General features: G+C 42.5%; 2 long non-coding RNA genes across 2 annotated transcripts; both read right to left on the bottom strand.

Moving 5' to 3' along the window:
• Window positions 1-8,604: 8,604 nt before the first annotated feature.
• LOC106602727 (uncharacterized) lies at window positions 8,605-15,678 on the bottom strand. Its single transcript, XR_001328284.3, has 5 exons — window positions 15,375-15,678; window positions 10,292-10,511; window positions 9,859-10,071; window positions 9,288-9,395; window positions 8,605-9,181 (listed from the first exon to the last, which is right to left on the bottom strand). It is a non-coding gene; the product is annotated as an uncharacterized LOC106602727 (long non-coding RNA).
• A 1,529-nt stretch (window positions 15,679-17,207) lies between these two features.
• LOC106602784 (uncharacterized) lies at window positions 17,208-18,722 on the bottom strand. Its single transcript, XR_001328293.3, has 3 exons — window positions 18,517-18,722; window positions 17,490-17,597; window positions 17,208-17,281 (listed from the first exon to the last, which is right to left on the bottom strand). It is a non-coding gene; the product is annotated as an uncharacterized LOC106602784 (long non-coding RNA).
• Window positions 18,723-22,015: the final 3,293 nt, after the last annotated feature.

The raw sequence follows: 22,015 nt of genomic DNA on the forward strand, positions 1-22,015 counted from the left end.
GACACACATTCTTTACTCAGAGCCAGTGGCAGGTCATTACTAAATATTTTTAAACAGTAATGGGCCTAGACAGCTGCCCTGGGGAAGCCCTACTTGGAATGTTGGAGAGGCTACCATTAAAGAATAACTTCTGTGTTCTGTTAGACAGGTAACTCTCAATCCACATTATAGCAGGTGGTGTAAAGCCAAAACATATACACGTTTTTCCAGCAGTATACTATGATCGATAATGTCACAAGCCACACTGAAATCAGTAATTTGTGTAAGTGGTGTGCATGTTGAATTTCCCTCATTATAAATGTGCTGAAAATCTGTTAATTTATTTACTGTTAAAAAAACATTGTAACTGGTCAAACACCATTTTTTACAAACGTTTACTAAAGTGTTGGTAACAGGCTGATTGGTTGACTATTTGAGCCAGTAAAGGGTGCTTTAGTATTCTTGGGTAGCGTAATGACTTTTGCTTCCCTCCAGGCCTGAGGGCACACACTTTTTTGTAAGATTGAAGAGATGGCAAATAGGAGTGGCAATATCGTTCGCTATCATCCTCAGTAATTTTACATTCAAGTTGTCAGATCCAGGTGGCTTCTCATTGTTGGTAGACCATAATTTTTTCACCTCTTCCACACTCACTTTACAGAATTAAAAATTACAATGCTTGTCTTTCATAATTTGGTCAGTTATACTTGGAAGTGTAGGTTCAACGTTTGCTGCTGGCCTTTCATGCCTAAGTTTACATTTACATTTAAGTCATTTAGCAGACGCTCTTATCCAGAGCGACTTAAAATACTAATCTTGCCAATGAAAAAATTATTAAAGTAGTTGGCAATATCAGTGACTTTTGTGATAAATGAGCCATCTGATTCAATGAATTTTTTTATTTTAATTTTACCTTTATTTAACCAGGTAGGCTAGTTGAGAACAAGTTCTCATTGGCCAAGATAAAGCAAAGCAGTTCGACACATACAACAGAGTTACACATGGAATAAACAAACATACAGTCAATAATACAGTAGAAAATGTCTATATACAGTATGTCCAAATGAGGTACGATAAGGGAGGTAAGGCAATAAATAGACCATGGTGGCGAAGTAATTACAATATAGCAATTAAACACTGAAATGGTAGAATGTGCAGAAGATGAATGTGCAAGTAGAGATACTGGGGTGCAAAGGAACAAGATAAATAAATAAATAAATACAGTATGGGGATGAGGTAGTTGGATGGGCTATTTACAGATGGGCTATGTACAGGTGCAGTGATCTGTGAGCTGCTCTGACAACTGGTGCTTAAAGCTTGTGAGGGAGATATGAGTCTCCAGCTTCAGTGTTTTTTGCAGTTCGTTCCAGTCATTGGCAGCAGAGAACTGGAAGGAAAGGCGGCCAAAGGAAGAATTGGCTTTGGGGGTGACCAGTGTGATATACCTGCTGGAGCGCGTGCTACAGGTGGGTGCTGCTATGGTGACCAGTGAGCTGAGATAAGGCAGGGCTTTACCTAGCAGAGACTTGTAGATGACCTGGAGCCAGTGGGTTTGGCGACGAGTATAACGCGAGGGCCAGCCAACGAGAGTGTACAGGTCGCAGTGGTGGGTAGTATATGGGGCTTTGGTGACAAAACGGATGGCACTGTGATAGACTGCATCCAATTTGTTGAATAGAGTGTTGGAGGCTATTTTGTAAATGACATCGCCAAAGTCGAGGATTGGTAGGATGGTCAGTTTTACGAGGGTATGTTTGGCAGCATGAGTGAAGGATGCTTTGTTGCGAAATAGGAAGCCGATTCTAGATTTAATTTTGGATTGGAGATGCTTAATGCGAGTCTGGAAGGAGAGTTTACAGTCTAACCAGACACCTAGGTATTTGTAGTTATCCACATATTCTAAATCAGAACTGTCCAGAGTAGTGATGCTGGACGGGCGGGCAGTGATTGGTTGAAGAGCATGCATTTAGTTTTACTTGCATTTAAGAGCAGTTGGAGGCCACGGAAGGAGAGTTGTACAGCATTGAAGCTCGTCTAGAGGTTTGTTAACATAGTGTCCAAAGAAGGGCCAGAGGTATACAGAATGGTGTCGTCTGCGTAGAGGTGGATCAGAGAATCACCAGCAGCAAGAGCGACATCATTGATGTATACAGAGAAGAGAGTCGGCCCAAGAATTTAACCCTGTGGCAACCCCATAGAGACTGCAAGAGGTTCGGAGAACAGGCCCTCCGATTTGAGACACTGAACTCTATCAGAGAAGTAGTTGGTGAACCAGGCGAGGCAATCATTTGAGAAACCAAGGCTGTTGAGTCTGCCGATAAGAATGTGGTGATTGACAGAGTCGAAAGCCTTGGCCAGGTCGATGAATACGGCTGCACAGTAATGTCTCTTATCGATGGCGGTTATGATATCGTTTGGGACCATGAGCGTGGCTGAGGTGCACCCATGACCAGCTCTGAAACCAGATTGCATAGCGGAGAAGGTACGGTGGGATTCGAAATGGTCGGTAATCTGTTAACTTTGCTTTCGAAGACCTTAGAAAGGCAGGGTAGGATAGATATAGGTCTGTAGCAGTTTTGGTCTAGAGTCTGCCCCAATGAAGAGGGGGATGACCACGGCAGCTTTGCAATCTATGGAAAGCTAATCTCATTGCAACTCCCCTCAAAGTCTCCGACCACTACCTTGTATCCTTTTCCCTCTCGCTCTCCTCCAACACTTCTCACCCTGCCCCTACTCGGATGGTATTGCGCCGTCGCAACCTTCGCTCTCTCTCTCCCGCTACTCTCTCCTCTTCCATCCTATCATCTCTTCCCTCTGCTCAAACCTTCTCCAACCTATCTCCTGATTCTGCCTCCTCAACCCTCCTCTCCTCCCTTTCTGCATCCTTTGACTCTCTATGTCCCCTATCCTCCAGGCCAGCTCGGTCCTCCCCTGCTGCTCCGTGGCTCGACGACTCATTGCGAGCTCACAGAACAGGGCTCCGGGCAGCCGAGCGGAAATGGAGGAAAACTCGCCTCCCTGCGGACCTGGCATCCTTTCACTCCCTCCTCTATACATTTTCCTTTTCTGTTTCTGCTGCTAAAGCCCCTTTATACCACTCTAAATTCCAAGCATCTGCCTCTAACCCTAGGAAGCTCTTTGCCACCTTCTCCTCCCTCCTGAATCCTCCCCCCCCCCCTCCCTCTCTGCGGATGACTTCGTCAACCATTTTGAAAAGAAGGTCGACGACATCCGATCCTCGTTTGTTAAGTCAAACGACACCGCTGGTCCTGCTCACACTGCCCTACCCTGTGCTTTGACCTCTTTCTCCCATATCTCTCCAGATGAAATCTCGCGTCTTGTGACGGCCGGCCGCCCAACAACCTGCCCGCTTGACCCTATCTACCCTCTCTTCTCCAGACCATTTCCGGAGACCTTCTCCCTCACCTCACCCATCAACTCATCCTTGACCGCTGGCTACGTCCCTTCCGTCTTCAAGAGAGCGAGAGTTGCACCCCTTCTGAAAAAAACCTACACTTGATCTCTCCGATGTCAACAACTACAGACCAGTATCCCTTCTTTCTTTTCTCTCCAAAACTCTTGAACATGCTGTCCTTGGCCAGCTCTCTTGCTATCTCTCTCAGAATGACCTTCTTGATCCAAATCAGTCAAGTTTCAAGACTGGTCACTCAACTGAGACTGCTCTTCTGTGTCACGGAGGCTCTCCGCACTGCTAAAGCTAACTCTCTCTCCTCTGCTCTCATCCTTCTAGACCTATCTGCTGCCTTTGATACTGTGAACCACCAGATCCTCCTCTCCACCCTCTCCGCGTTCGGCATCTCCGGCGCGGCCCACGCTTGGATTGCGTCCTATCTGACAGGTCGCTCCTACCAGGTGGTGTGGCGAGAATCTGTCTCCGCACCACGTGCTCTCACCACTGGTGTCCCCCAGGGCTCTGTTCTAGGCCCTCTCCTATTCTCGCTATACACCAAGTCACTTGGCTCTGTCATATCCTCACATGGTCTCTCATTGCTATGCAGACGACACACAATTAATCTCCTCCTTTCCCCCTGCTGATAACCAGGTGGCGAATCGCATCTCTGCATGTCTGGCAGACATATCAGTGTGGATGACGGATCACCACCTCAAGCTGAACCTCGGCAAGACGGAGCTGCATTTCCTCCCGGGGAAGGACTGCCCGTTCCATGATCTCACCATCACGGTTGACAACTCCATTGTGTCCTCCTCCCAGAGGGCTAAGAACCTTGGCGTGACCCTGGACAACACCCTGTCGTTCTCCACTAACATCAAGGCGGTGACCCGATCCTGTAGGTTCATGCTCTACAACATTCGCAGAGTACAACCCTGCCTCACACAGGAAGCGGCGCAGGTCCTAATCCAGGCACTTGTCATCTCCCGTCTGGATTACTGCAACTCGCTGTTGGCTGGGCTCCCTGCCTGTGCCATTAAACCCCTACAACTCATCCAGAACGCCGCAGCTCGTCTGGTGTTCAACCTTCCCAAGTTCTCTCACGTCACCCCGATCCTCCGCTCTCTCCACTGGCTTCCAGTTGAAGCTCGCATCCGCTACAAGACCATGGTGCTTGCCTCCGGAGCCGTGAGGGGAACGGCACCTCCGTACCTTCAGGCTCTGATCAGTCCCTACACCCAAACGAGGGCACTGCGCTCATCCACTGCTGGCCTGCTGGCCCCCTTACCTCTGCGGAAGCACAGTTCCCGCTCAGCCCAGTCAAAACCTTTTGCTGCTCTGGCACCCCTATGGTGGAACAAGCTCCCTCACGACACCAGGACAGCGGAGTCAATGACCACCTTCCGGAGACACCTGAAACCCCACCTCTTTAAGGAATACCTAGGATAGGATAAAGTAATCCTTCTAATCCCCCCCCCCAAAAAAAAAGATTTAGATGCACTATTGTAAAGTGGTTGTTCCACTGGATATCATAAGGTGAATGCACCAATTTGTAAGTCGCTCTGGATAAGAGCGTCTGCTAAATGACTTAAATGTAAATGTATGGGAATCTCAGACGATACAAAAGAGAGGTTGAACAGGCTAGTAATAGGGGTTGCAACAATATCGGCAGATCATTTTAGAAAGAGAGGGTCCAGATTGTCTAGCCCAGCTGATTTGTAGGGGTCCAGATTTTGCAGCTCTTTCAGAACATCAGCTATCTGGATTTGGGTGAAGGAGAAATGGGGGAGGCTTGGGCGAGTTGCTGTGGGGGGGTGGAGGGCTGTTGATTGGGGTAGGGGTAGCCAGGTGGAAAGCATGACCTGCCGTAGAAAAAGTCTTATTGAAATTCTCAATTATAGTGGATTTATCGGTGGTGACAGTGTTTCCTAGCCTCAGTGCAGTGGGCAGCTGGGAGGAGGTTCGCTTGGAGCTGTCACGCCCTGATCTGTTTCAGCTGTCCTTGTGCTTGTCTCCACCCCCTCCAGGTGTTGCCCATCTTCCCCACTTATCCTCTGGGTATTTATACCTGTGTTTTCTGTCTGTGCCAGTTCGTCTTGTTTGTTAAATTTACCACAGTTTGTCCTGTCTTCTCCCAGCCTTTTTCTCATCCTCCTGGTTTTTGACCCTTGCCTGTCCTGCCCCTGTACCTGCCCGCCTGACCACTCTGCCTGTCCCTGAGCCTGCACCTTTGCTCCACCTCTGTATTACTGAACTCTGCCTGTCCCTGAGCCTGCCTGCCGTCCTGTACATTTGCTCCTACTCTGGATTATCGACCCCTGCCTGCCTTGACCTGTCGTTTGCCTGCCCCTGTTACAATTAACATTGTTACTTCACACAGTCTGCACTTGCGTCTTACCTTGACACCTGATAGGAGCGGAGTTTGCTTTTTTGCCTAAAATTTAATTTAAGGTGCTCCAAAGCTTTTTACTATAATTCTGGATATAATTTATTCTTGTTTCATAGTATAGTTTCTTCTTCTTTTTGTTCTGTTTAGCCACATTATTTCTCAATTTGCAGTAGGTTTTCCAATTGGTTATGCAGCCAGACTTATTTTCCATTCCTTTTGCCCCATCCCTCTCAACCATAAAAATGTTAAATTCCTCATCAATCCACAGGGATTTAACAGATACAAATACTTCAACAGTATTTGGCATGAGATCCTCTCTAAGCTTTACTGGAATGTTGTTCTGAATACAGACTGCAACACCAATCCCGTTAGCATTGCTGTAGATGTTATAACCATGTATTGCTACCGCTATATCAAAGGTATTATCTAAGTCAGTTTCAGAGATAGTCAGTATATGAATGTCATCGGTTATTAACGATTTCATGAACCTTGATTCTTAGGCAACATGTTAATGTGGGCAATTTTTTGGCACTTTTCTGGGATGCTTGATTGTTTTACTAAGCAGTTTATCAGAAGTAGACATCAATCAAATGTATTTATAAAGCCCTTCTTACATCAGCTGATGTCACAAAGTGCTGTACTGAAACCCAGCCTAAAACCCCAAACAGCAAGCAATGCAGAAGCCCGGTGGCTAGGAAAAACTCCCTAGAAAGGCCAGAACCTAGGAAGAAACCTAGAGAGGAACCAGGCTATGAGGGGAGGCCAGTCCTCTTCTGGCTGTGCCGGGTGGAGACTATAACAGAACATGGCCAAGATGTTCAAATGTTCATAGATGACCAGCAGGGTCAAATAATACACTGCAAAAAGTCAGCTCTCAAAAACAAGGGAAAAAAGCAATACAATTAGGGAAATATTACTTAAAATAAGCAAAATTATCTGCCAACAGAACAGGAAAACTTTACTTGCCAAATGTTTTTAAACAAGTAAAAATATCTAGTCTCAAAGAATGCACAGATATCTTAAACCTAGTGCGTTCAGACTAAAAACAAGTAATTTATCTGGATACAAAGAAAAGATTTAAGAATAATTTTCTCAATATGTAGGAAAATGTGCTTAAATGTAGCAAATGCTAGTGCCATCATCTTGAAATAAGGCTATATGTTTAGTAAATATATCTTAAAACCAGTACAGCTACACTAAAAACAAGTACATTTGTCTGGATACAAAGAAAAGATTTAAGAATAATTTTCTCAATATGTAGGAAAATGTGCTTAAATTTATAATCCAATGCTATTGCAATCGTCTTGATAGAAGGCAATATGCCCAGGAATTTACAGAAAAATAGCATATTGTGCTTAACCTGTCTGGGCCAGTGGGACGCTTGCGTTCCACCCTAGTCAACACCCAGTGGAATCGCGTCGCGCGAAATGCAAAACCTCATAAATGCTATAACTTCAATTTCTCAAACATATGACTATTTTCACCGTTTTATAGATACACCTCTCCTGAATCGAACCGAGTTGTCCGATTTCAAAAAGGCTTTACAGCAAAAGCAAAACATTAGATTATGTTAGGAGAGAACCCAGACAGAAATAATCACACAGCCATTTTCAAAGCAACTAGCATGCATCACAAATACCCAAAACACAGCTAAATGCAGCACTAACCTTTGACAATCTTCAGCAGATGACAATCTTAGGACATCATGTTACACAATACATGCATTTTTTGTTTGATAAAGTTCATATTTATATATAAAAACAGCATTTTACATCGGCGCGTGACATTCAGAAAATCTTTTCCCTCAAATGCTTCCGATAAATCAGCGCTACAATTTACAAAATTACTATTCGAAAACATTGTTAAAATGTAATATTGTCATTCAAAGACTTATAGATTAACATGTCTTGAATGCCACTGCTTTGCCAGATTTAAAAATAACTTTACTGGGAAATCACACTTTGCAATAAACGATGTGGTATACCCAGCAAAATAGGCTAGGCTATACATGTTGGAGCCATCTTGGAATGATCAACCATCAAAAATACTATTGTAAATAAAACCTTACCTTTGATTATCTTTATCAGAAAGCACTTCCAGGAATCCCAGGTCCATAACAAATGTCGTTTTGTTCGAAAAAGTTAATCATTTATGTCCCAATTGTTAGCGCGCTCCGAAGGCTATTGAAAATGTACCGTGCTGAGTAGGACTTGTCGTCACGAATGTACAAAAAAAATATATTTAAGTTCGTTCAAACATGTCAAACGTTGTATAACATAAATCTTTAGGGCCTTTTTCAACCAGAGCTTCAATAATATTCCATGGGGACGGTTGCATTGTCTTTCAAAACATTTCGAAAGGAGAGGGTAGCCAGGGGCGCCCGCATCATAATGGTGATGGCCCTCCCCATGTGACCAAGATCAACAGCCTCTCTTTCAGTCAGTTTTCACAGTAGAAGACTCAAACCTCTTTGTAAAGACTGGGGACATCTAGTGGAAGCCATAGGAAGTGCTCAATGAACCATAGCTCACGGTGTGATTTATAGGCAAAGTGCTGAAGTTGAGTCCGCAAATCAATTTCCACATCCTGTTAGAAACTGTCTCGGGGTTTTGACTGCCATATGAGTTCTGTTATACTCACAGACACCATTCAAACAGTTTTAGAAACTTTAGGGTGTTTTCTATCCACATCTATTAATTATATGTATATCCTAGCTTCTGAGTTTGAGTAGGAGGCCGTTTAAAATGGGCACGTATTTTTTTCAAAAATCGTTGTAGCGCCCCCTATCCTAGGCGACCGTCAAGAGGTTATTAAAGAAAGAATCTAATTTCTTTTCACTTCTTTATTGAGGACTCAGTATATCCAGAGGCTGATATGGGCAGAACAAAGGATGCAAAAACAACAACAAAGGCCATTGGTGGTCAAGGTGAAAATGTAAGACCAATGGGAAGATAACAAACCTCATTATAATAAGCAACAAACGCCCTGCCTATCTATTAAAGGCTATCAAATCGGTTCTCGGATGGGCCAATACACACAGTTCTGTTATTGGGACTAGAAATAAAAAAATTGTATTGTGCAACCCTAGTCAGTAATGAACCTTTTCCACTCGGCCATAGCCTTTTTATATGAAGAAGTCATGTCCCGGTCATGGATGGCGTCCGAGAGGACTTCTGTCTGCAGCACAGAGAAGAGTGTCGCAATGCACTTGGGATATGTGAGGTGAAAGGCGTAATAACACGCCATGAGATTCGTCACGCTGGCACAGATGTCCTCTTTTGTGAAGGTCACCACAGGCATGGTCACCACAGGCATGGTTCCAGTACGCAGTTGGTTTCACAGACAATCATGACAGGGCTGAAGAGTGGTCTCACCTGAAGAAAGGTGTTGGGGTCTTCTGCAGACTGACACAAACACAAAGAGAAAAACAAATGACCACAAAGACAATTCACACTCTTTGTATGTTATGGTTAAGTAATGAAAATTCTAATACATGCACACATTTCTTACCAAGGATGTGAAGCATAGCCTCATTTGCATGTCCTAACTTCTTTGGTGTAGCCACAGGTGGTGGGAACATATCTGGTAAAGCCTTCATCATGGCGATTGAGTGCTTCACTGTTAAAAACAAAAATAGTTTCATTTGATTTACTGCAGCCAGTTATTTAAACAAAAATTAATCTGTTCATGGAATTCTCCATTGTCAACAGAGCCAGTAATTACCTTTGTCCAGCAGCGGTGGCTTCATGACCTTTTTGAACACTCCATAAAACTGTGCCTTGTTGTAAAAGTTCAGTTCAGGTATCCTCGATCGAGGATCCGCCGGAGTTCATCCATAACCTGAGACTAAGACTGTCTGTCTATCTATCTAGCTGAAGGCATAGGAAGCATTAGCCTGGTTACTACCAGACCGAATTCTAGCGAGCTCACTGTTTTACATTTGCACGAAGTAGTTTACCCCCGTCCCTGCTATGGCTTCTCACGTTGCTCAGTTCCCACACCATATCTTATTTGAGATTCGGTCTGGTGTTAACCAGGCTAAAGAAGCATAGGCCTACTTAAAATTAATACATTTGCTTACATGATCCAGTTCTCTGAAGCAGGGATACGCTTGAAGTATCTTGATAGGCCTGTCCTGCTCCTTAGTAGCATCAGAGTCGATGAAGGCCCGTCTTGCTTGGAATTCAAGGTCCAGGAGCTGAGAAACATCCTTCTGGTTGGGTCTGGCCTTGGTTTTGTACATCTCCTGTAGTTTTATAATGTCTCGCCTGGTTCTGTAGGCTCTCAGTAGTTTCTGATGCCAGAAAACATAACAAACCCAACCAATTAACATTTAAAAATGTAGACTGAAATTAAGACCAGTAATTCCGCTGGTACTACCCCCCATAAAAACCTATCATTCCACAGAAAACACTGAAGACTAAACAGTCACTTTGTTTCTAGTCCCTCATTTAGAGTAGTAGAAGTTGCATTTATACAGAAACACTATCCACTATTTCAATTTGTGTACTTACCACCCAACTGTTCAACCTCTGGGGTGCTGCATCTAGATTGTGGGGATCTCCACAAGATCAGGGTTGAGGAGGTGGATTCATCAGTCTCATCAGTGGACATCTCCTGGCTGCTCTGAAATCTAAGGCTTCGTGGCCTCTTTCTTGAAGGGGTCGCTCCCTGCTTCTTTTTGGGGGTTGTCACATTCTGAATCCTTTTCAAAAGCTGCTTCTTCACAGATTCCTTAACAAACAAATTGTTTGTGTTATAAATCACATTAAACAAAATCGAATCCACATGTTGCCCTGATTGATCTGGATGAAGCACATCCCTATTTTGAGTGTCAGATGTTTGCACTTTGGCTGCCAGGTTCCTGTTAACTCGAAATGACACAACGACAAGGTTCCAGTTTAACAAAGTTTACTATACTGTATGAACACACTACAAGGTAGCCATTACACTCACGGCTAGGACCATCCACGAACTAACTTCCTGCGCAGCCGCACTCTTGACTGAGTGATAGCCCCGTAATAACAGAAATATAGGGATACTTAAAACATGAACTTAAAAATCTCCCCCTTTTCTTTAAAGGCAAATTAAACATCAACAACATAATTAAATGTCCAAGTATTATTTAAGTTCCCCATTACAAATGGGTTGTGTGACAGTTTTTATTTGTATTACTCAAGCTGCCACTTTCCATTACTGAGAGCCTGTAGGAGCACAAGACCGGATGCTCCCTTTTTAGTCAGACAGTCAGCAAGCTGTTCCTTTGTGGTCGACCACAGAATCCGCTGGATTCTCTGTGCTTGAATAAGTTCCTTGATGCTGCTAATCTCAAGACGAAGTCTTTTCTCTGTGACAGACTTGGTTGACTTTAAAGCATCAACTAATGAGTAGTTGTCAGTGACACAAACTACAGGTAGAATGTGCCGTTTTGTCTCACCAGTGGTAAGCTCTGAGAACAGAGCTGCAAGAAAGATCGCATTGTCAATTCCATCCGCAAGAGCAAGTGTTTCTCCAGCAAGTGTGCTTCGGACAACCCTTCTGATCCTTTTTGACTGCCAACAGATAGGTGAGAATCTTCCTCCTTCACCCATTAACACGATTAGATGTCCACCTTGTGTGCCTCCATCTGTAAGGTTCCCTAGCGAAGCATCACTGAAGACAACTAGTTTCAAAGAGTCATCTTTTCCAACATGCTGAAACTTTAGTCACTTGTTGTGATTTCAGTTTACGAACAACTTTGTTTGCCTCATGAATGGTTTGTACAGTGGCGTGTTTTGTGTTAGATGCCAAGTTGCAACCATCAAACATTACATCAGGTCTACTCTGTCTAGCAACCCATAAAATTTGTCCTATCTTTGACCTCAATTGATCAGCTTCAATTCCACATAGAGGGGAATTCCTTTGTACGGCTCTTGAAGAATCCATGTGAATGGGTTGAAGATTCTTGATATAGCTCTCCTGTTGCATCAGTATTGTCCCATCAACTGTAATAAACTCTATGCCAACATAACAAAAATTATCATGCTCCTCACGGCCGACCTGGAAAACAGATTTGAGGTGTGGAATCACAGTTGTAGCAAAGGTCTGTGAGCCACCCCAGATGAAGTCATCAACATGACAGGCAAGTACTCCAGTCACACTGCAGTCTTGATCAAGCCAATAGAAGACTGCAGGATCCACTTGTGACAGTTTTCCACCTGTATTCAGCATTGTTGCCTTGACTTTGTTGTACCAGTAGAGTGATGCATCTGCCAGTCCATACACACACTTCTTTAGTTTCCACAGTGTTCCTTCGCATTTAGCTTCAGGCGGAGGTCGGATGTGAATGTCCCTTGACAGATTTGATGTCTATGGAATTAAGTTTCCATTTTTTCTGGCAGATCACGGACATCAGCAATCTGAGTGACTCTAAGGCGCATGTCGGTGAGTCTTTTGGGAGTTGTTTAGCAGCCAGCTCCTCAAAACCTCTAGCCACTAGACGTGCTTTAGGCACTATTCCAGTTAAGGACTCTTTAAGGGTACACACCCACCTTGTTGAGACACATTTTTGGCCAATGTCTGTAACTTCCTCAAACACTCAATTTTTCCTCCAATTACTGAGCTCATCTAGCTTAGCTGAGTCAAATGACACGTCCTTTGTTTCAAGTACATCATCATTTTGAATGTCATTCTGTTTTTCTCGATTTTCCATTGGTTCAATTCTGAGATTATCTACAAGTGACAGGTCAGCTGACCCTGTTGTACCAGAAAGTGTAACTGGTTCAGAGTACTGCAAGTTGTACCAGTTCTGGTGTTTTCCTTTGGCTTTTCCTGCTCGTCCAATGATGGTTGCTGTATGTGGAATACAACTTTCTCTGTCCATGTATTTAACAGTTCGTCCAGTTTTCAGATTGGAACATCCATGTTGTCTTAACACATGTGGCTGTTGTTGAATGTTTTCCTCATTTGAACGCTCAACAGTATTATCTGTGGCATGTTTGAAGGTCTCTGCTCCATTTCCTGTGTCAGTTTCAGTGTCCATATCATTGGATATGACATCTGGTAGGTTTGTGTCTGTTACTGTCTCCTTTTCATTAGGATGATTCTCAGCAACAGCCCCTCTATCTTGTTGATCATTTACTTTCCGCAATCTTGAGTGATGCGCCCTGACAATGATGCCTCCGTGCCTCACAAATATCACCACACCATCTTGGCCAATGACTACACCCGGTCCCTTCCACTCTTGACAGTCAACTTGTTTGTAGTACACTTTGTCTCCAGTTTCGTACTTCTCATCGGTGGGTCGTAGCTGTTTACGCAGAGCCCTGCAAATTCTTTCTGAGCACTCAGTGAACGCTTTTCTCGCTGCATGTAGTGCTGACAGGTGCTGTCCCACCCATGCACCTCACACTGGCCCCTTCTAGTGCTGGTGGCTTGTCAACCAGTACAGAGGGAAGATTAGGGTTCTGCCCGAACACTAGTTGGTATGGGCTGTAACCATGAACATTGTGCATTGAGTTTTTTGCCATCAAAGCCCAATCTAGGGCTGTGTTCCAGTCACATCCATTGTCTTGCTTCACTTTCAGCATGATCTCTGTGAGTGTTTGATTATGTCTCTCCAGAAGTCCATTGCTCCATGGACTGTATGCAGCAGTTGTCTTTACTTCCATGTTGAATTTCTCTGCCATTTCTCTTATTTCATTATTATTGAATTCTCCTCCATTGTCACTGTACAATTTCTGGGGAGGGCCATGCACACTTACCCAGGAATGCATGAAGTGCCTGACGATGTCACTGGGTTTCTTTGTATTCACAATGCTTCCAGCGCTGAAGCGTGTGAAGTGGTCGATTATGTGAAGGTACCACACACTTGGTGCTAACTCATGTAGATCTACATATTTTTGACATGTCTCACAATTGTTAACTATCTGCTGTAGAATGGAAATACTCTCATCATCATTATTCCCTGAACTGCTGAGTAACTTCTGAAGTCTGTCAACTGTAGCATGTCCAAACTGTTTGTGAAGCTTTAACAATACTTTGTGTTTTTCTTTTGTGTTCATGTTATCTGTGACTGTCAGAATCTCCATGTCCGTCCGAATCTCATTTTTGCATGGACTCTGTGTGATGTCTTTGTCTAAAATGTTTACACAATAGTGGCCTGAGGTAGTAAGTTCAAGAGTCACTGGTTGTTTAAACATCACTGCCTTGTCATTTTTTATGTCTAGTACAGCCCCTGCCTTCTTGAGGGAAGCTTTGCTTAATAGTAAGGGGATATCTGTAGGGACCACCTCTGTTTCAATGTGACACTTAGTCTGACCAATTTTTGCTGGTATCTTAACTCTCTTGGTAGAATGGACAATTCTCCCATCTCCAAATTTGAAAGCTCTGTTGCTTGGTATGTCAATCATATTTTGTACTTCTTTCATATTTAGTTCACTAACATAGCTATCAAGCCATTTTGCACCACACACTGTCCGTGTACATGCAGTATCAATCACAGCAGATCCTAAGGATTCAACTATACAAATCTCAGTATCAGAAGCAGATTCATTTGAAAACAGTGTAATGTTACACTGCTCTATATCTGTGTTTACATTTTCCTCTGTAAGTTTAACTTGTTCATTTTTATGAGGACAGTCTTTAACCCAATGGTAAGTGCTTTGACAAACAGCACATTTTGATCTCCTTTCATATTTGTCCAGTGGATTTGTTCCGGGAAATGGTGCCCTCTTCAGGTTGTCTTGAGAACGTGACTTTTTGGCGCCTTTTCTCTGCTGCTCAGTGTAATATGCTCCGTCACTCGCTTGCATTCCATCTGTTAACGGCGCGACAGACGTCTTTTCACCAAAAATTATTTTTAGTGCCGACTTCATTGATGCAAAAGTCAGTACAGTACAAGCAGTCAAAGCCAACTGTTTCTCCCTACCATCTAGACAGGCAGTATCTAGCAACTTGAAAGCTAACACTGCATCCGGGAGAACCATGTCGTACTTGCGCATCCTATTGTACCTTTGTTCGAAATCAATGATGTAGTCCGTCATTGCAACCGAAATATCTCTCGAAACACTGTCAAAGTTTGAATATGCCTCATAGGCAGCGTCTTTCTCTTCTTTAAGAAATACAGAATCCAGTGCTCTGATCAAAGTTCCCATACCATCATCATTGTTCAAATCCTCAACGGATATTTCCAGTGCTGTATCTCTCGCTCTTCCCTCGAGCGATAATACCACCGCAAGTGCTTGCTTTTTCGCGTCCAGATTAGTAACCCGTGTCCAGATTCCAAGTTCATTTTTCCAACTTTCGTACGACCTCTTCTCGTCGAAGCGAGGTGGCACATTGTAGTTATTAGCCATCCTCTGCTACCAATGTTAACTCGAAATGACACAACGACAAGGTTCCAGTTTAACAAAGTTTACTATACTGTATGAACACACTACAAGGTAGCCATTACACTCACGGCTAGGTCCATCCACAAACTAACTTCCTGCGCAGCCGCACTCTTGACTGAGTGATAGCCCCGTAATAACGGAAATATAGGGATACTTAAAACATGAACTTAACAGTTCCAACAGTGCTGCGTTTGGAAACGTGTTGAATACCTGAGTAGTGACTTACCCACTCAGCTCCACTGGTTGTAGATCTGTCCAGCAGCTTCGCCATTACAGTGAGTTCACGGCTACATGGATACTGGAAGTCATCCCCTGCTGCTCTCTTAATGGAAATCATGCTTTTTACTGTATTCCTGATTAACCTCTATGGGCTAGGCGGGATGAATTCGTCCCACCTACGTAACAGCCACTTGAAGCCTGTGGCGCGATTTTCAAAACCTTAAAAATCCTATTACTTCAATTTCTCAAACATATGACTATTTTACAGCTATTTAAAGACAAGACTCTCGTTAATCTAACCACACTGTCAGATTTCAAAAAGGCTTTACAACGAAAGCAAAACATTAGATTATGTCAGCAGAGTACCAAGCCAGAAATAATCAGACACCCATTTTTCAAGCTAGCATATAATGTCACAAAAACCCAGAAGACAGCTAAATGCAACACTAACCTTTGATGATCTTCATCAGATGACAACCCTAGGACATTATGTTATACAATACATGCATGTTTTGTTCAATCAAGTTCATATTTATATCAAAAACCAGCTTTTTACATTAGCATGTGACGTTCAGAACTAGCATTTTTCAAGCTAGCATATAATGTATAGCATATAGCAAACTTCCGGGGAATTCGCTAACATTTTACTAAATTACTCACGATAAACGTTCACAAAAAGCATAACAATTATTTTAAGAATTATAGATACAGACCTCCTCTATGCACTCGATATGTCCGATTTTAAAATAGCTTTTTGGTGAAAGCACATTTTGCAATATTCTAAGTACATAGCCCAGGCATCACGGGCTAGCTATTTAGACACCCGGCAAGTTTAGCACTCACCATAATCATATTTACTATTATAAAAGTTTGATTACCTTTTGTTGTCTTCGTCAGAATGCACTCCCAGGACTGCTACTTCAATAACAAATGTTGGTTTGGTCCAAAATAATCCATCGTTATATCCGAATAGCGGCGTTTTGTTCGTGCGTTCCAGACACTATCCGAAATGGTAAAGAAGGGTCGTGCGCATGGCGCAATTCGTGACAAAAAAATTCTAAATATTCCATTACCGTACTTCGAAGCATGTCAACCGCTGTTTAAAATCAATTTTTACGACATTTTTCTCGTAGAAAAGCGATAATATTCCGACCGGGAATCTCCTTTTCGGCAAACAGAGGAAAAAAATCACAAAGACGGGGGCGGTCAGGTCACGCGCCTAAGCCCAGAGTCCCTTGATCGGCCACTTGAGAAAGGCGATAATGTGTTTCAGCCTGGGGCTGGGATGACGACATTCAGGTTTTCACCGGGCTCTGAGCGCCTATGGACGACGTAGGAAGTGTCACGTTAGAGCAGAGATCCTTAGTAAAAGATAGAGATGGCAAAGAAGTTCCAGAAATGGTCAGACAGGCCACTTCCTGTAAAGGAATCTCTCAGGTTTTGACCTGCCATTTGAGTTCTGTTATACTCACAGACACCATTCAAACAGTTTTAGAAACTTTAGGGTGTTTTCTATCCATATGTAATAAGTATATGCATATTCTAGTTACTGGGTAGGAGTGGTAACCAGATTAAATCGGGTACGTTTTTTATCCAGCCGTGTCAATACTGCCCCCTAGCCCTAACAGGTTAAATCGACAGCGAAGGTCTTTGGAAAGGATATTGTCTCCTTGTCCAGCACGCTGTTTTTCAAAAAAGGTGCTTCTTGATTGCTCCAACTCTGTGTATAAGACATACTGTGGGCTGACAAGCTGTACGGTTCTGGTGGCACCATGTTGGTCTCTTGGGTTTGGAGAGGGGTGGGGGGGATGGAGGGGACAGGAGGGTGAAGAGTGGAGGGGGGGGGGGGGGGGGGAGGCTGAAATCACAGGTCCCAGAGGAGGTGCCTGGTCTACACATGTCTGATTCTTGACCCTGTACAAGACATACATTTAATCAATGGTAATTATAAATAAAAAAAAGAACACCACACTGTGACAACACCCTAACAACAAACACCAAAACAACTACATCTTTAGATACATGTACTGTAATGATGGGCAGAAAATGCTACTTTGATAACAGGAAACACTGTCTGCATGGTTAGATTAAATGTCTCCCAAATGTCAAAATCTAACATTACCTCATTTTCACCATGAGTAAATCTCCAAATGGTTCTCCTTCTGAAGAAGTGCTCTGGCCCGAGAAAGAGATCACGTAAATCCTGCAGCATGTCTGCTTATTTTACCAGCTGAAAAACACATTTAACCACTGTAATATTCATATGTGAATACATACCGAATTATAATTGGATGCATTTTACCGCCGTATCCTACTGAGCGGTGATTGGTTAAGACCACCCAGACGGTTAGGTCATGGCCAGTTGATCGTGGTTGGAGATAGGCGAACATGCAGTTGTAGCTAGTTAATAAAGAGTTATGTTATGTTAAGAAACATCCTGTAGTTCTGCGTTTTATTATTTGTACAAAGCGTACAAAACAAGACAACCACATGGTAAATAGTTACGTAATTAGCAACTAAATCATAGTTTATAGACGCAAAGTGTCAGGTTGATATAGGTTATGAGACATTAGCATACTGTCTTCCCTTTCCAGTTAATGCAGGAATGATTTACCAAGCTAACGTTAGTAAATGTTAGCTAACAAAATTACACTACCAGTATATCATTAACATTGACTTCAATTACTTTAAACCAAAAGATAGGGCAAGCGAAAGAAACTAACGTTAACGCTAAATTGTCTCCCATATTGAAAACCTTAGGTAGTTCATCTTTGCTTGCCTAGCTAAGATTGTAGACAATGACAGACACCATCGAGAATTTAGCTTCGCCGTCTTTGGCGCCCTTTCTATTTATTTTCTATTGTCAATAGAAGGGGCGCCAAAGACTGCGAAGCTAAATAATCGAAGGTGTCGGTCATTAGGGCACATTTACACCTCATTAACACTATTTCTGGCAAAAAAAGCACTCTCAATCTAACCAAAGTTCAAGTTATTACAACGTTCGTGCAGTTATCAACTGCTAACAGTCAACGTTACCTAGTTAAAACCAGCATGCTAACTTTGTTGGCCAACTTTCCAATTCAAATGAACGTTAGCTAATGTTAGCTTACTAAGGAGAAAGGTAGACGGTATAAACAACTGAACATTACCTTTTAATACTGCGATTGCTATATGATCCATGCCTGGATATCTGTCATCCATTCCATCTTCATTCATGGTGTTGTTAGATGACTCAAAGATTTGGACCGTTTTTGACTTTTTAGTTATATAGGCCTGCCTCCCTTATGTAGCTAGATAATGTGATGAACTTACGTCCGTTAAGCAATATCACACGAGAGGGAGTGCTGAATATCAGCACGGCTGTGATTCGGTCGTATGTACGAGGCCGCAGATAATAATATTCAGTATAACAGCAAGACCTCGAGTGTGGTATTGCTTTAATACAACATTTATACAAGCGCAATTTATTACTTAACAGTAATAAGCGACAACAGATTATGATTTGTTTATTCATTTAATAATTGATTTGGCTCCTCCAACACACATAGTTCCACAACTGGACTGGGACACAGTTCCCCAACTGATCTGGTATTGGACTGTTGCCAAGCACCACATATACATTTTCCTACACACTAGATTGCTATTGCTACTTTGTGTAGGTCTACACGTTACCGTCCTCTCCTGACGACCATTCATAATTTAACTCAAATGTTATTTGTGGAAATATGTTTATCTTTGCGGTGCGAAGTTTGTTACAATTTAAGATAGATTACGATCGTTAACGTAATTAATGGTACATAGAACACCTGTAAAGCGGAGTGATACATGTATAGTTAAAAGTCCCAGTGCTGTTGTACTCTACTCCAATCAAGTTACTGGTGGTATTATAAATACTTGTGAACATAATTCTCAGTTTTTTCCACCCTTTTCATCGAAAGCAGTGGGAATGTTTTACTTGCGTTTGCTTTTAGTAACGTTCAAGATGCTTTGGCGGTGCGTTATCTGCAGCGTTTTTATAACTTTTTCATTGAAACTGTTATTGAGCCATATCAATAGATTGCACAGTCGCAGCCCTGATTTCTGGTTGCTCTGTGGTATTGACGGATGCACTGAGGAATATAGAGTGTACAATTCCTTCTATCATCATGTAAAGAGAAACCACCTTCAACACCTACTTGATTGCACCCGACCAGATGAACAGCCATCGGAGGAAAGCCAAGTACCACCGGAACAAATAAGTAGCTAGTTAGCATTCTTTTTTGGGGGGGTTCTCTGGATTTAAAAAAATTATTTAAAGAACGGACGATACACGGACCAAAGTCATACTGTCCATAGGCTATTCGATAACTTTAGCTATAATGACTCTTATGGCTAAAGCTGGGTTCATGTGAAAATAATCAATGATAAATAGGAACAAAACACTTAAATAGCTCTATTGGTGAAACTAGATACAATTTCAAATAATAATCTGTTTCTTTGATGTGGTACACAGGACAATATTCTACCCGATCAGCTTCTAGCGAACTCCAGCATCACTGATAAGCAACTCCATACATCTGACTCAGATAAGGTGTAAAGGGGGCATTGACCAACATGGAGCTGTCACAGTGCAACTAGTAAGTTACTCGGTTGGTAGCAATCTACTGAAATTGACCATATATATTTTTAAGTACTTAGATTTACTAATAGCATTCATAGTCAGTCTTCTCAACCACTTCTCCTGTCACAAACATTATACTTGTCATGAACTAGTAATGTCCAGCCTGCACATGTCAGGATACTACATTCAATGTCAATTTTTATTTTTAGGCTCTGACAACACATGCCGATGCTTTTGTGATAAATGCCAGAGCCAAGCATTTTCTCTCACAGGTAAGATGCTTTTTCTGAACAGAGCACAGCATTTAGTTTGTTACATTATGCAGAGCATTTTGTAGTGGTTCAGTGATGGTTGAGTTCATTCTCAGTGCTGGGTTGTCCACCTTACTATTGTTGATCCCTTATGTTAATGAATGTCATAAGCAAATCTGAATATCATAGGTATACATGATGGTGTGTTCCAACCTCCATGATTGACTTCCCCACCTCTCTTTCGCTCTCATTTTCAGAAAGGTGTGAATGACATTTTTGCTGGGGTACAGCAGTATCAATCATCACTATTGGACAACCTCAGGAAGCAGATGGAGGCAGTGCTAAAGAAGCATTCATATATTTGACAATTTCATTGACCCTTTTGCTGGCGTTTCAACAACATTTAGACAGGACGGTGTTATTAAGAAGCAGTTTAGCTGTTTGGACGCAGAGGAAGTTCCAATTGCTCGAACCATATGCAGGATGAAATGTGGAGGATCAAAAGACATTTTCAAAGATATTTTTTTTTAAATTATGTACCATTAGTCAAAAGTCTAGAACAGTTCTTATCACACAAGGATTTTGTCTATGGTTGAAAAGGGACCCCAGATGTGCAGGGAAAGATTTTTTCATGACATTGTTGATGGTGCTCTTTTAAAATCACGTCCCTTATTTTCAGAGAAACCAAAGCCATTGCAGATGGTTCTGTACGCAGATGAAATAGAATTTTGTAATCCACTAGGATCCTTTGCATCAAAAACAAGTTAATGGTGTACTACACTCTAGGAAATATAAATGCAGGTCTAAACTGGCTGCTATCAGGCTTACTTGCCATGGCTAGATCAGCAGACCTCCTTCAATCTGGTGTAGATATAATATTGAATAGAATCAAGGAAGACATGGATGCATTGTACAGTGGGGTTAAAATGCTAACTATTAACGGAGAGAACGATATGTTGTGCCATGGTCTCTCTCTGTGGAGACATTGTCGTGGACGAATCAGAATTAGTTGGGTAACATAGATAATTAAGATGTTTTATTAGTATAATATGCTTATGTGAGATACTTGTCATTAGAAAGTGTCCTTTGACTCTGGAATGTTTCAGTTACACATTTCCCTTAGCTGGGGCTCAGACACTTGGGGCCCAGAGAGGGGAAGAGGTCAGACTTGTCTTTTACTTGTCTCTGTTGCTCTGCAGAATATCAGCAAGAGAGGAGGACAGAATGAAATATTTTCTTCGTATGTGAATGTCTCTTTACCTATGCTTAAACCATGTGAAGGGATGGCGTGATTACTGGGGAACCAATGACTTGTCTCCACAATGTCTGTGAGCAAGTCACACCCTCCTTTTCTTTATTGTGGGGAGGATTATGGCAGTAAATGGACCCTTGTATGTCCTCTCTTAGATCTCACACTTATCCTGTGATAATATATGGCCTAGAGGCTCACTCCCTCCAGTGAGCCTGTCCAGGAGTGGGGTCAAGAGGGGGTTTGCTTGAGATGGGAGTATCTGGAGTTGACAATTGATATGCCATTGGATGAAATGGTGTTTTTGTTCAATACCGTACTAGGGAGGGACAGTTCTAAGGGGAACAGATACTGGGCTATACAATTAATCCTGTTGACATAGCAGTTACTGTCTGATGTGTTTTATTGATATCTGTCATACAAAACTTAACCTTTGAACTGTTACTAAGTATCTGTGGTTTGTCAATGTACGTTGAAGGGGGTATCATTGCTATAAAAGATCCCTGTAGCAATTCTGTAATCACCTTCCTGGTTCATTCGAGAGAATG

The sequence above is a fragment of the Salmo salar genome, chromosome 04 (genome assembly GCF_965601325.2).
Source record: "Salmo salar chromosome 04, fSalSal1, whole genome shotgun sequence".
Classification (NCBI taxonomy): domain Eukaryota; kingdom Metazoa; phylum Chordata; class Actinopteri; order Salmoniformes; family Salmonidae; genus Salmo; species Salmo salar.